The sequence below is a fragment of the Nothoprocta perdicaria genome, unplaced genomic scaffold, assembly GCF_003342845.1.
Source record: "Nothoprocta perdicaria isolate Ctin4 unplaced genomic scaffold, notPer1 scaffold_15, whole genome shotgun sequence".
Taxonomy (NCBI): domain Eukaryota; kingdom Metazoa; phylum Chordata; class Aves; order Tinamiformes; family Tinamidae; genus Nothoprocta; species Nothoprocta perdicaria.
This window is the reverse complement of record NW_020454649.1, coordinates 7173068-7188311: the sequence shown is the minus strand read 5'-3', so window position 1 is coordinate 7188311 and position 15244 is coordinate 7173068. Positions and strand designations below refer to the sequence as shown.

Below are 15244 nucleotides of genomic sequence, written 5' to 3'. Positions count from 1 at the left end.
TCCTTGCTGCAGCCCTGGGCTGTGTGCGCCCCGCTCCGTGCCTCCCCGTCCTTCCTGCAGCCCTGGGCTGTGTGTGCCCCGCTCCGTGCCTCCCCGTCCGTTTGCTGACAGCTCGGAGGTGAAACTTCCCAAATGAAGCTTCACATTCCGCAGCTCTCCCAGGGCACAAAGCGCTTGGCACCTGGGACGTTTCCCTTTCCTCCTCTGCTGACACAGGCAGGTTAAGGCTTGCAGCTCTTTACTGCTTTTCACCAGCCAGGCAGCCCCCCAAGTGACTTGGCTCCATCTGGAATTTTGTTGCAGGGAAAATAATGGGGAGTGTCTCTGTGGTAAATACTTTGGGGGAGAAGCCTCTCTTTTATCGTTGTGCAGTGTTAGCTTGGGCCGTGGGGACAGCAAGAGCTTTCATGTCAGCTACAGCGTGAGGTGGTCCCTCGCCGAGGAGCCTGCAAGCCGAGCACAAGCCGCAGAACATCAGCATGCAGTTCACCTCTCCAGATGTTGACATTTAATGTCTCGGCTGCTCACCCGCAGCCCCCTTATCTAGGCAGGGGAGAAAAGCAGGCACTTTCATCTCATGCTAATGCACATGTCTAAAACAGGCCAGCCAGATTGTGTCTGTCTCTTCTCATGGATTACAAAGAGGCTCCAGATGATGGGCTGTCGCGTAGATGTTTGTGTGGCAGGTGGATGAATCCCACCTTCACTAGCTACATCAAAAGCGAGCAAGACGGCGTTGAAGGCAGTTGTGCAGGGCTCTTTTCTAACCCTGCAGTGCTATCAAATGCCCTCGGGGCAATGGGGCTCTGGGGGTGAGCGTGCCAGTTTCTGCAGCTTTCCCTTCCGCTGCCGCTGAGCGCTCGCCCTTGCTCCGTAAGACCGTGGTGTGCCTCACCAGGAGCACGCGGCAGGAGGCGGAGAGCCCTTCCTGCAGCAACTGAAAGACAGAGTCGAGCCAACCGGTAGGGATAAAGCCGTGTAGCCTGAGGAGGATTTTCTTGCCTGGCTGCGTTTCCCCTTTGTTCGGGAGCTCTTGTTCCATCATGCCTTTCTCAGGGGAAGAATTAGCCCAGTGGCAGAAATGTGATGCACCGGGCGTTTCAAGAGTGTAAAACCTGAGCACAGCAAGCGCCCGCAGAGCTCAGAGTCAGCCCGTGCCTCCCTGGGCTGCCCGCTCTGCTCACGGGCACGCAGTCACCCTTGCCAGTCCTTTCGCTCCAGCCTCACATCCTGAGGCTCCTACGAAAAGCGGAGTCGCCCTGCTCTTCCTCTTGCTGCTGAGACTCATGCTATAAATCCCGTGCACTCAGGCACTCGGGACAGATGGATAGTCCTGGGGAGTCCCTGGGGATCTGCTGTGTGTAATACAGCCGCCTCAGACGCTCCAGCGGGCGTTTTCAGCCCGTGCTCTACAGCTCTCCCTAGGTGATTTCGGGAGGGCTCACAGCAAAAACAGCAACTGCTGTCAGGGGACTTGATGATGTTATTTAGGAGCCAGCCCAGGAATATTTTTAGGAGTCCTGAAATTGAAACAGAAGGCTCTGTAATGAACACCATCTCTGCAGTGAAAGGCCAGAAGTTACAGCCGTAACAGCCCAGCAAGGCAGCAGGGACAAAGACTCCCATCCCGGCGAGCCCCATTCCCCGTGCTGCGCTGCCAGAGGCTCCGCGGAGCTCTGACTCAGCTCTGCAAATACCGCCCGTGGCTGCAGGCCGCGATCGGCAGCCCGGCATTATTTCCCCCGTGGAGGCCGGAGCGGGAGAGAGAAAATTAAAGCCACTCATCTAAGCCTGAGTCAGCATCGCAGCGTTACAGGCGCGTCCCTGCGGAGCCTAGTGAAAGGTCTCTGCCGTATCGGACTTGGTGTTTTCCGGCTTGCACAACTCCTACATCCCCTACATGCAAATATTTTCCTGGGGGTGGCCCCTGTTGCTCAAGGAGGGTGTTTGCTCCGTTTCTCATGCTTTGCAGTTAATTTAAGCTTCCCGGAGCCGTGTGAGAGAAAGAAGGGGGAGTGGTGCTAGGTGCTTTTTTCTTCTTTTCCCTATTGCTGTTCCTCATCAGTTGGCTACTTTGAAACAAGCCCGTTGTGGTTTTCCTTAAGAAGCAACATGTTCCTGCAGATGCAGCTTCAGAGAGTTTCTGGGAGCTTTTGTCTGCTTGTGTTGCTGCCGTTGCGGGCCGGTTTCGGAGCACCGGTAGCGCCGAGGATGCGGAGCGTGCACGTTGGGCCTGGCAGAGGCCGTGCCTGCCAGGCTGCCATCTCTGCTGGTGTGCGCCCGGTGCCTCGGCCTTCCCACAGCCTCTGAGCAGCAGCTTGGAAACGACAGAGCTGCCTGGCTCCGTTGTATCGTCATGTATCGTCATGCAAGAAGAGCAAAATTAATGCCATAGCCGTGTGTTGTCGCAGGAATCAGAACCTGGTGCTTTGCAAGAGGACCGTGTGTTGTTGGGTTTGCTGTATTTTTCCCTCAGCCTCGTTAGGCTCAGTCGTGTTTATTGGGAGTCTCTCCAGGGCGGTGGTATCTCGGGCTGTTGCAGACATCCAGCTCTGGCATCGCAGCTGCAGCATCTGCAGCAGAGCAAGGCCGTTCTTCAGAGCGCCTGTTACCCGTTCCCTGTTCCCTGTTCCCCGTTCCCGCTGCTGCTGCTGGCCGCGTGCTGGAGGGAGGGAGGGGGGCTGCCCCGCGGCGCCGGAGACCTCCGGAGCCCTTAGCTGGCCGTGCTCACGCACGCTCCCTCCCCAGCTAGCGCAGGAAAACAGGCTTCTTTGAGGGCAAATCCCTCCTTCCTAACACAGGCCCAGAAGCAGAAGGTGTTGTTCAGACCAGGACAGCTTGCAGACACCTGAAGTTAGGTGGATGGTTCCCATCCTTTATTGCAAACTCTTTTTTTTTAGCTGCAGCAACAAAACTCTGCATAAAGCTCATGAAGTCTGTGATTCATCTGTTTTTTTTTAGAGTATGCTGAGCACTCCCTGTACTTGCCTATTTGTTCTCTTCAAGAGGAGCGATTCCTTCGGTGCTGTAGAATAAAAGCGTGAGGCTTTTAAGTGGCATCAAGCAGTTGCCACACAGCAAAACTCAGTCGGGGCCATTCGCCATCTGTTTTACAGTGATCTCAGGCTATCACATAGAGTCAGGTGTCGTCCCAACACCTTGCAGCCGTGTGTCAGCCTTCAGAAAAGCAGGATGAATTTTGTCTGTTAACTGAAGGCAGATTTGCTGTCTGATTTGACACAGTATGTCTTGAGTTTTGCCAAAAATAGGTGGAAGCACCTTACAGATTGGGTGCGTAGAATGGCAACTACCAGTTGAAATGGCTTCTTTATAGTAACTGTCCATTCCTCCCTTATGTATTAAGGATTTATGTAAGAAATACTAACTTCTACTTTTCTTCAAGCAAAATGGGATGCTGAAGTTAAATGGTATTTTCCCAGTGACAAGTCAAGACAGTCTTTAAAACCAGTTTTGAAAAGTGAGTTTGGACCATCATTCAGATTTTGATGCTTTCCTTGCTATTACAGTACTGATCTTCTTCCTCCGTTAATACATTCCCAGAGCAGTGAAGATATTCTGCAGAACAGCGCAGCACCTATTTTTTGCTCAAACAGTGTTTCAAGTGAAAGATACCTCATTTGACATCCAAGTTGGCGGTTTTCACTGGGCTTGTTCTGTTTAAAAAGGCTTTGTGCAAAGATTTGATGCATTTTTTTTAGCCGACGCTCCCATATGGGAGCAATGAGGGCTGTGCAGGAGCTATAGGCACCTCATCGTGCTGCGGCCTTGAGCGCTCAGCATAGGGTCATGCTTGGTCCTCAGGGAGTCACTCTCTGAAAATAAGAGCAGATTTAAGGGTGAAACCAACAACCAGTTAGTTTGTTTCCACTTAAATATCAATGAAGTGGAAGAAGGAGAAATTACCATTCACATCTCTGGAGCCCCTGGAAAAAATCCTGCATAATCTGCTGCGGAATGATGCAGCAGAGAGTTCATGTCACAGTGTCCAAAACCTCCCCGCTGCCCTCCCTGCCATCTCCCCATGGCTCCCATGAGGGAGGATGGTCACGCTTGGGATCCCATCACAGCCAGTCACACAGACAGCGGTCAGGCAGCAGCTTCCAACAGCCCCCTCTTTTCCTAAGTATGTCCAAGAGGCCGGACACTGCTGGCAAGGCTGTAGAAAAACAGAGTTCAAGCCAGGACTCTTCTTGGAGCTTTCATCTCTGAACTTACTTTTGGTTTCTAAGAAAGGAGAATTTTCTGCCACCAAGGATTGCGAGAAAAAAATGGATTCAGAAAGTAGAGCCCTTGATTGCAGATATTTTGGTTGTTCTCTGCTAACTTTAAAAAAAAAGCACTAAAAGAGCTGTTTGTTCCCAAGCAAGGATGTCTGTGATTGTTCTTAGTGCCTGTTTCCTCGGGGAGCTCATTTTCATATCTTGTGAGTAATTTCTGAGCCCGGCCTGAAGCTCGCAAGGCAGATCGTGCCTTGACAAGAGGCAGCGAGCAGGAGCTAGCAGGGGTGTTGGCATCGTCGCATCCGGCTGCATCGTGTCCTGACGGTGCCGGCTCGCATCGCCCGGCTCCACTGCCGGCCCCTTCCAGAAGCCCCCGGAGGTGCTCGGCACGTCCTCGGGAGCCGCTGCCAGTGCCGAGGGCGTCCGCTCGCTGGTGGACGGGCCGCTTGTGCGGTGTGTCCAGGAGAGCTGGGAGCTCGGCACTTGGACCCTGTCCTGAGACACGCTTGAGCTGGGAGGACCCGTCCAGCTCTGCAATATCTCTGGTTGTGTTCTGCTTCCCACCCTCCACCGCCTCTGGCTATTTACAGCTCTTAAGGCATGACAAGCTCCTCCTGGGCCTGCAGTGGGTCTTTTAGCTGTTATTTTAACACCGATAAGCAGGACAAATCCTTTTCCTGGAAGAAAGGACAACGGAGGCCTGGCAAATAGTCAGATTGCTGCTTGCAGCAGCAAGAGCTCCATTCCAGGATCTCCCAAGCACCATCTTCATTTCCTCACAGCAGCCAGATCACCTCAGCTAAAACTCTTGTGCCTTTTACATAATAAACAGGCACAGTGGCTTAGGACTGTCAGGTGAAGTTGGCTTTGAAATGCCAAGTTTGCCTTTTGTGGTTATGCGTTTTGGGACAAATATAGAACTGTTCGCGTGAGCCTTATGAAGCCCAAGAATAAATCCTATGAGTGGAACTATGTTTCTTTTACAAATGTGTCTCTGCAGTGTGCAGACCCCGGGGGGTTCCCAGGACCCCAGTGCAGCCAGAGCAGAAAGTCTGAAAGGCCAGTGAGAGAGACAGACATGTGGAGAGAAACTGGGAGGCCTCATATAGGAGCGTGGCGAGAAGAAGTTATTTTATAGCCTGGGGACTTCATTGCTGCAAGGCCGTAGGGAAACTGCTGGCTTCTAAAGACAAAGATTTCAGTGTCACATGCAGAGGGGGAATACCCTTCTGTGGAAGGAAGGAAGGCTTAAAAGGAAAGTCATTCTCCAAGGGGAAGTTTGGAGTAGGAACCCTTTTTCTGGTGTTTGCAGAATACCCAGCAAAGATGAGACTGTGCTGTGCATCCCAAGTAGGCTGCCACTGAAGAGAGTGAAAAAAATACGGGCTACACGAGGGTCCCCTGTAACACCCTTCATGCTCGCCCATCTCTTATGCTGTCCCAGTGAGATTATCTGAGCAGGTTAAACGTTGCTCTTCTACCCGGTTGGTACTGAGACGGGTATTTTGTATATTTGAGTTTAAATTTCAGAAGTCCTTCTCTCTTTTTTCTTTTGTTCCTTTTTTTTTTTCCCCTTATATTTTTGGTAACACTATAATTGTCTAGGCTGGTAAACGTTACAAGGCAAGAAAGTGCCTGTGCCTGTGCTGGTGTCTGTGAAATCGAGCAGCGCCACTTTCAATCCCTGCGTTAGTCGTCTGGCTGCCGACTTCATCTTGGCTCGTGTAATTAAGATCAGTCTCGTGCCAAACATCTCATGCTTTGTATTAATTTCCCCGAATGACTTACATACCCCCTGTCTTTCTGTCTTAGCAGCTCCTGCTCGTTTTGCTCAGTGCTTCCCTTCAGCCTGAAGTGTTGAGCTGCAGGGTCCTGGCTCCGTCCTGCCTGACACTGGAGCGATGGGAGCCGCCGGGGAGCGGGGCTGCTGTGCGCAGCGCAGCCCGCCTGCTGCTGCTGCTCCTCCCCTCTGTGGGGCACGTGGGGCAGTGTGCCGTGGGGCGCAGTTACCAAGCACGTGTTCCCTGGCAAGTGCCCTGTGGCCCAGGCTCTGTGATCCAGTGCTTTTTAATTAGGAGCAGCATTTGCAGCACGCTCAAGTGTGTGGTGCAGTGGCTTGTAGAGATGGGATTAGGGAGGCAGAGAAGGAGAGGGAGGGTCTGCCTGTCCGTGTGGAAATCTGCACCGCAAGTTTCACCTTGGCTTCACAGGCAGCACTGGCCTGCACCTCATTTTGTCCCTCATGTGTGGGACCTTTCCTTGGTGCAACGAGGGGTTCGTCTGGGGAGTTAGCCGTACAGGACTTGAGCTGTGGTCGATGGATATTGCCAGGTGTGAAAAGAGGGACATTGAGGTTAGAAGGGGACCTGGAGGCTCATGCTGCTCCGTTCTGCTCCCTGCCGGCTCTAAGTTTTCCAGCTCATGCTGCAGATCTGTAGGCTCTGCTCTGCCTGATCTCCTTCTTTGTATGTTCTCAGCAGAAACCAAGTGCTGAAGAATTAGGTGGAGGGAACAAGAAATCCTGTCTGAGCTGCTCGTAAGCGCCTGCTGTGTTTGACCCGCCGGTACCTGCCCGAGCGGGACCGACTGCTGCCCCGCACCGGCCTGCGGGCGGGTGCCGTGTTGACTCAAACACTTTTCTTCTCCGAACCCCCCTTTTTTTTTCTCTAAAGACTTTGAATGTTTTTCTTCTCCCTGTTTCCAGCCTGTGTCCAAACTCCCCTGGGGATTGTTTTGCCCATTTGCTTCATGAATGCTCTGTCCGACTGTTTTCCCCGGAGAGCTGTCGTTCCCAAAGCTTGGGGTGTTGGGGAAACGTGCCCTTGATGGAGCAGTGCTCGCAGCAGTGCCTGCGTGCTCACTTGCTTCCTCTCTGCATGCCTTTCCCACTAGGAAGTGTGGTTACCATAAAGCAAGGGGAGCATTTGCCAGTACTTTCATGCTGCTCCAGTGAGGATCAGGGCCCCGTGTTGCCCTTTCCCTCATGAATTGTAGGTCAGGGTAGGACAATAAGCAAATTGCATCACAGATGGGGAGAAGAGGTCTGCAGGAGTCCCTGGAGCAGGGAGGCCAGGGCTGGGACTGCGTGACCACTTACTTAGCATTAGGTTTTCATGGAAAATTAAGATTCCCCAGATTTCCGGGGAGCTCCAGAAGAGGTAGCTCCCAACACCCTAGGCCTCATCATAGGGTCCTCAGCAGCTCTGCTGCCCTCAGAGTGGCTCTGTATATTTGTTAATCGACTTGTCAAGCTTCAGTTATCTTCCACAGTGAGGTAGAGTCAGGGTTAGTGTCTTGTTTTCCTGTGTTTTCTTTCCAGCCTTAACGTGCCCTCGGATGTTGGCTTTATGCCTGCCGAGATCCTGCATGTGGCTGTTGCTGCAGGGTCCTAAGGAAGCTCTGGAAGGAAATTCCCATCCCCAGTGCTGACCATGCACTTCTGCCAGTAGATGCTGGAGGCCGTGGCAGAGCTGATGTGCGGGACGCCCCGCGTTGGGATCCCCTCCACAGCCCCGATGGGAAGCACAGTCTGCAGCAGAGGCTGGAACCTGGGCGCTGAGAAATCCCCAGCAGTACCAAGAGCTTCCTGTGTGAGCGTGAGCAAGTCACTTAGCGGCTGCAGGTTCCTCCTGGCAAAGCCAGGGTTGGGTTTCTCTGGATTTGTTTGTGCTGTGAGTTCTCTGTGGAGAACAGTCTCCATCTGGGATATATAGAGGACCTAAACCTGCATGGAGGTGACTCAGAGATGAAGAGGAATCCATCCTTATGTGGATGCCTCTACATGTGCAGCGCAGATAGGACAGTACCATTGCACAGGACGGAGTCCCTGCGTGGTGGCCTTTCAGCTGTCACTCTGGAGTCCAGGGTTCCTGCCTCTTCAGCGTGGAGGCTGTACACGTGGGCCACATTTGCAGCAGACCTGTGCTGTGCTGGTGATTCATGCCAATAGCCCACCCACAGCAACGTCGCTTTGCTTTTTCCAAACCAGGCTGCTGCAGAGGGAGGGAACGCCAGCAGAGAGATCCTCTTGTAGCTGATTTACCGTGAGCAGCGGAGCGGGGCTGGGTAATCCGGGACCCGAGCTCAGATCTCATGACTTAGCCCTCAGGCCTTGCTCTGTCTGTGAAGCCTCTGCTCAGTAATTGCTTGCACCACCCATGGATGGTCCTGCCTGGCTTCAGACCCGGGCACATCGGATCCACTCATCCCTGCAGCAAGGGGTCGATTCAGAGGTGTCTGAGATCTCCCGCAGGCCCCTCAGCAGCCGTGCATGGTGCCCTCCGTGTTGGTGGCCTCCATCACTGTGCTCCAAGCCTCACCTTGCTATGGGCTCCACGGAGGAGGCTGGAATTCCAGCGGCTCCGGAGCAGGCTCCGGCACGGTGCCCCGCGCCGCTGCAAGGGGCTGCCCCCGCGGAGCCGTGCGCTGCCCTGGAGGACTTGACTCGTTTTGCACCCCTGGGACTCGACTCGTTTCACACCCGGGCTTCCTGCCTTGCGCCCCGCTTTCCCGGGCACCTGTCAGGGAGAAGGAGCGAGGAGGGCAGCCCAGGCACGGGCTGCAGAGAAGGGACTTGCTGAGCGGGGCTGCCGGCCGGTCCGTGAGCGGAGCGCCCCAACGAGCAGCTGCAGCAGGACTGCACGTGTCCCTGGGCTAACAGTGTGCCCCGGGGGAAGGAGCACCATGGGGGTGCTGCTAGACCTGTGGGGCTCCTTGTTGGACGGATGAGGTTCAGTGGAGACCAGACAAGTGCCTGGAAGAGAGATCTGTTGGAGGTCGCTAAACAGACAAATGCCGCCAAGTCCAGGCGCACTGAAAACAGGGGACACTGGGTGGGTATTTGGGGACACAGGGTGTCTGTGGCCCGGGGAGGGAGCCCTGGGCTGCAGCGAAGCGCGGGTGCTTGCGCAGCGCTGTGCCGGGCCGCGCCGGCGCCTCCCGCCGACCGCATCGAGGAGCCCCGCGCTTGGGAAAGAGCTATCCCGGCTCTGCGTGCAGCGCTGGGGACGTGGCTGGCACAAACACTAGACCATTTGTGTAGAATCAGAGCCAGGGCCTGTCGTTTTCTCACTCCGCTGTGTTTCTTCTCCTTCCAGGGGGGCCTGGAGCCATCCCCAGACGAGAGGACCCTATTTCTCTGCCGGGCTGGTTAGCCATCCAAAGGGTGAGTGGCACTGGGATTTGTAAGGAGCCCAGGCCAGTGGTCTGCTAAGACACTCATCACTATCCCACGTTGCACTTCTTTCCACTTTTTTCCCTGTTCCTCCGGCTTATTTTCCAGACCTTTCTGCTGCAGTGGCTGTGGTAAGATAAGGCATGTGCTTCATGTACCATTTTGTTCCTTGAGACCAGAGTTTACCAGGACTCTCATAGTATTATGTTGCCTCCCTCAAATGGCCTTTTTAAAAGGTCGTTTTCTGAGAAGCATTTTTTAAAAGGACTCAAAAATCAAAAGCATTACCAAAACATTTTTTGAAATTTCTCAGTTGCAGAAATTCTGCTTCTTTATCCATTTTTTTGCTATAAAAATGTGTATGTGTTAAGATTTTTTAGAGCAAGCAGGAAGCTGAACAGTTAGGCCTATTTCCATTGCAAATTCCTTGAAATAAAAATGGCTTAGATGGGCTTCCTGAAACTAGCTTTTGAAATGATCCTTGTCAGCAGTTGTTTCAGAGGAGGGGGAAGAATGGGGAGGGAAAAGAGAACAGAAATCTTGCAGCAGGAATGCGCTGCTTGAATGCAGGCTATTTCTTTTCCTTGCAATACGCAGGGCTCGTGCTCAGGTCAGGACGGGTGTAGCGGTCCTCTCCGTGTGGGATGTGCAAGGTCACTGAGAGCCAGTGGCTTCCCCACTTCTGGAGCTGTGAGAAATGGTGGGCCTGGTTCCAGCCAGGCCCCTGTCCTTCACAACATGCCCAGTCTATCGTGTGCGCACACCTCAGCAAATCTCCCTGACCAGCTGAAAATCCCTCCATGAGGGGATTCTTTTGAGATTCTTTTGAAGCCAGTGTGATAACGTTTTAGAGACACGTAGTGTCTAAGATACATCCACGACAGCACCAGAAAACAGCCCTAACAAACACCCGAGGCCAACCTGCTCCACGATACGGAGCGGCTCTTTGCTGGCCGGGTGCGTGGCACTGCGGGGCGGCAGCTGCTGCTCTCCAAGGCCTTGGCATTTGGCCCTCGTCCTGTGGCGCGGCCGGCGCTGCCAGCCCGGCGGCGCGTGCCGTCCCCTTGCCGGCACGCGAGCCTGTTCTTTGGGAACGGGAACATATGTCTCCGTCTGGCCCTGCCTCTTGCCCTGCTGCAGAAACGGCCCTCGCTGTCTGTTAACCCTCCTGCACGGAGAGTGGGAACCTGGCAGCGCGTTTGTGCTTTGAGCTGTCCGCGCTGGTGCTGCTGCTCGCTGCCTGCCGCTGCCTGGGGCCGCTCGGGAGGGAGGAAGCGTCTTCCCGAGGCAGAGGAGGTCTGGGCTGCAAAACGCCGCCTGCGGCCCCCACAGAGCGCGTTAAACATGGCCTTTTGTTTGTCAGCGCCGTGGGCCCTTCCCGTCCCCGCTCGCACTCTGCGCCTCTGCCTGCTGCCGCCGCGCTCCCTGCGCTCGTGACCGCTGTGGTTTCCTGAGGATAACCGGAGAGCCGGGCTCCTCGCGGGCACGGCGGCCTCCCTGCGGGATGCGCTCTCTGTGCCAAGCATCCCTGCGAGGGCAGCTCCGCTCCGCGGGCGGGAGACCCGCGCCTTCCCCTCCAGGCCTGTGCACGGATGGCACTTTCCTCTCCGCGTCTCCACAGTAGCCGGGAACACTGTGGGGCTGAGCGCTCAAGACGCAGGATGGGGAGCCCTGTGGGCTGGATTTAATTCCCAGCTTGGCCATCCAGCTGCTCAATGATTTCAGGCCAGTCCCTTGGCTTGCTTGCCTTGTCTGTCTCCGAAATGAGTAGAGTGATGGAGTTTGCGTTACAAACGTCACTGTGCGTGGCCAGCATCCCCTCCTAGAGCATTGGCTGCTGCATTTCTTGTAGCTCCGTGGCTACAAGGGGGAACAGATCCAATTTGTCCCTTCTCAGATACTTGGGAAAGGCTGTTGAAGAATAACCAGCTGAGAGACAGTGTCTTTTGTAACTGCCACCCATTACTTAGCATCATCTGTCCCAAAGTTTGCGCTCTATCCCTGTTAATAATTGTGTTTCCAGAGAAACGTAGGAGCTGCCTACATGTCTGTCCAAGTTTAAGCTCTACTGTGCCTTATTTCTTGTGGACATATTCTTGGTGAGGCGGGGCATGCATTACAGTCTGGTACTGAGTCCAGCAAGCCCAAAGATTGCTTAGAGCTGGGCTGCATGATTGCCAGCACACTGTAGTAGTTACAATTGTTCTTATCTGTCACGGGGGTCTTGCTGTAACTTTCCTAGGGTACCTGTCCGTTCTCTTGTATGCTGAAGATGTATCATACTGCCTTCCACTGATGATTTACAAATGGGATCTTGATGCAAAGTAAGACCAAATGCTGCCTCTTGAGTTCTGTTACTGTCCGGGCCTCTCCATCATGCAAAGCATTTTCTTTATTTGTTTTTCCAAAGCCAGCTGAGAGGTCTGAGCAGAAGTTGCTTTTCTAGGGTAATGCTGAGTGCTGCCTGCCCAAGGGGGGGACGTGTCTGCCTCCAAACCACGTGCTTGGCTCCAGGAGGTAGGAGAGCAGATGAAAGCAGAGGAGCTGGGGTGGTTTCCAGTCATCTGCATCTCAGCAGTGGGAGCTTTTCCTCCCCCACACCAATTTCACACATGCACCAGCACAGTCAACACTAGGCCTAGGTTCTGGCTGCCAGATGAGTGCTCCGTCTGCATTGCCTATTCATCCCCTGGTGTCCCAGCCTGCTTTGTAGCCACGTTTTGGCCTTCAGGCACTCACCTTTACCCAGGCTTTCCAGCAAAACTCCATCTCCTTTTTCCTTACTCTTGCTGCTCTTGCGTACATAGAGCTGCCCCTAGGTGGTCCACCATGGACATGTGCTCACCTTTCTTTTGAGTGCAATCAGTGTGGTGACCTGTATTGGCTAAGGGGGAATGTGCTTCCCGTGCTGAATATCAGTTGAGACAGAAAGCTCCGGGACAGCAGATTGTGGACTAGGCTGGAGAGAACCGTTCTGTTCTTCTTGGAGTTTTTTTTCCCCCTAAGTGTAAGACATTTATGATCTCCAAGTTGTTTCTCCAAAGTGGGGCCACCATTTGCAGCTCTTGTTTCATTTTGGCAAGCCTGTCTCCTTTCAGCTGTGGGCCGCATCGTCTGGAGTTTGTGAATATAAAGCCAGCGAGCCAACAGCCAAGCACGTCGGGATAGATTTGCAGCCCGCTTGTTTGTTAATGTGAAAAGCAACAAGTAAATTGAAATGAAGCGCTGGAGAGGCTGTGCTTCACAGCAGAGCTTCGGCTTGCCAGCCCCATTTCCCTAATCTCCTTTGGGCCATGGAGAACACCAGCGTTTTGATCCTGTGTGAAAGAAAGGTGGCGTTTCAAGCCGCTGCAGATGATCTTGCAGTCCTTGCAAGGGCTGTGCCCACATGGCTGGGGACAGTGTTGGGCACCAGCGAGTGGAGGAGCCGGGGCAGCAGCAAGGTCCACCCTGTCAGCAATGTAAAATCACGGAGCAGAATTCCCGAATCATGGATGTGTCATCCCAGAGCACTGACGGGTGGTTAAGACAAGTGTTGTTGTCATTGAGCACAGTAGGCCACATCTGCCTGCAAGGTGGCTCTGACCGGGGGGAGAAAATCCAACACGGAAGCACTTGTGCTCGCTGGGTTCATCAGCTCATGTGGACAGGGCTTTGGGAAGAAAAGGCACCCAATCCGCGATGTATTTTAAGAGATTTGCAGAGGTGGAACTGATTTCCCATGTCTTTAAATGCAGATCTTCCCACTTGACAAGCAGGGTTGAAATACCTTGTTAGTATGTTCAGAAATGCAGAGCAGCTGTGAAACCTCCTTTGCTGTTGGCCTCCACATGGCAGCGCTCCACAGAAACCTGCCCCCTGGCTTGTTGGTGTCCAGCTTGGGGAGGAACAAGTCACTATGAGGGGAGCGAGGAAGCAGGGAGAGCCCCGGGGATCCTCCCTGAAGGGTCTCCAAGGCCCTTAGTGGTGACTGCATTGGGACCCACTGCGAATCCCTCTCCCTTGACACATTCCGCTAGGCTGTACCGACAGGGTGGGCGGTGCTGGGCGGGCCTGGCCTCCACATTCCTGCCCTCCACGCACACCAAGTGAGTCGGAGGGTTTCTCAAGGCTGTCCTGGCTTTGCTGTGAGTCCAGCCGTGGTCATCAGCCAGGCCCCCACACCCTGTATCCGTGTGTTGTGCAGGGTGCCAGGCTCTTCTGCGTAGGCTGAGCTTGAAGCGGGGACAGAGCCGGGTCTAGTAGTAACTTCTGTGACGTCTCCGAGTGGGGCTCGGCTGCCCTAGTGCCCTGGCCCCGGGCACGGTGCCCCGCAAGGCAGCGCGGCTGCCGCGGCCCTGCGCGCGCTGGGGCCCGCGGGAGCCCGGGGGCCCTGCCCCCTGCGCCCAGCCCGGCTCCCCGCGCCCGCCGAGCCCGCGGGGCGCTCGCCCTGCTCCCCGCACTGGCTGGCAGATGTTTCTCGTTTCCTGAAGCTGGGCTGCTCCGGCTGCCTGGGAAATCCACGGAGGCGGGGGAGGATTCATGGGCTACTGGGCTGGGAGCAGCTGCTGCTGCCAGGCGGAAGCTCTCGGCCGGGCTTTCCTAGACAGCTCTGAAAGGGAGCCAGGAGCCCTCGCTACGGGAGCAAATCCGCGAGGTCAGGAAGCAGAGCGGCAGCTCCATCTCCGTGCTCGCGCTGCTGGCTCGCCGCTCGCCTCCCAGGCCTGCTCTGCACAGGCAGCGCTCCTGGACGGCTCTGCTCCATGGCACCTTCCCTGGCTCCTTGCTCGGCAGCCCTGCGCTGCTTTCCCAGGCTGCGACGGGGAGGGAGGCTGCCTGGTGCCGCGGAGGGGATGGGTTTGGATGGACAGGAGGACAGTGGACGGCTGAGCCAGCTCAGGCCACTGCCGCTTTGCGTGCGGCCAGCAAGCTCTGCTGTCCTGTTCTGCTCTGTTATTCTTTGGTCGGTGCTGTCTGGGATCTGCATCAGCTGCTGAGAACTACAACCGCTTGTTTTTCCTCCTTTGGAAAACCTCACCCCAGAAAGGGCTCTCACAGTGATCAGCAGGCTGCAGATTTCCATCCGGTGAGTCCCTGGCTGAGCGTGGTAACTGGGGTCTGTTACCATCCCTCCGGCACAAGTCCCTGCTCTTCCCCATCTCCCCTTCTTAGGAAAACCAGATAAGTGATCTTTGGAAGGGTAGTTTCTTGAATGAGGCCATGTGAGGTTGTTCACCGTGACCAGTGGTTGGGTCTGCTCTCTCTCTGAAGAGCAACTATGAGTGCTCTGGGGAAGGGAGAGACATCTCTGAATGTTGATTTTAAGCTGGCATGATCATACCCTGACCTCTTAACTCATTACATTTCTCTCACTGATAAATCATAACCAGGCACTTTCAGGAGGCCAGAGCATCCCACTCCTTAAGCTGAAGGTCTTGGCATTTCTGTCTGCAGTTTCTGTTGTCCCATCCACTTTTCCAGGACAGGAGATAAGTGTGAGGAGGGCTGCAACTATTAGAGGATGTGTCGAGCGGGGAGCTGACTTTCAGTGTGCTCCGACCTGCTGCTCAGCAAAGCTGCCTGGGAATGGCTGCCAGAAAGAGGGACCGGGGACCTCAGCCACAAACGCTCCCTTAACTCTGAGCGTCTGCTGCACCGCAGAGCTGCATCGCTGCCTAACATCTGCTGCATTGCAGAGCTGCATTGCTGCATAACATCTGCTGCATTGCAGAGCTGCCTCGCTGCATAACATCTGCACTGCAGAGCTGCATCGCTGCATAACGTCTGCTGCATTGCAGAGCTGCATCACTGCTAACATCTGCTGCATTGCAGAGCTGCATCGCTGCCTAAC

General features: G+C 54.7%; 1 protein-coding gene across 1 annotated transcript in view; it reads left to right on the top strand.

Annotated features, from left to right (window-relative positions):
• Positions 1–9333: 9333 nt before the first annotated feature.
• The window catches only part of HRAS (HRas proto-oncogene, GTPase), a 19079-nt gene continuing 13168 nt past the window's right edge, over positions 9334–15244 (top strand). The window contains exon 1 of the mRNA XM_026034723.1: positions 9334–9405. The gene's annotated coding sequence lies outside the window, so the exon portion shown is untranslated. The remainder of the gene's footprint in view (positions 9406–15244) is intronic.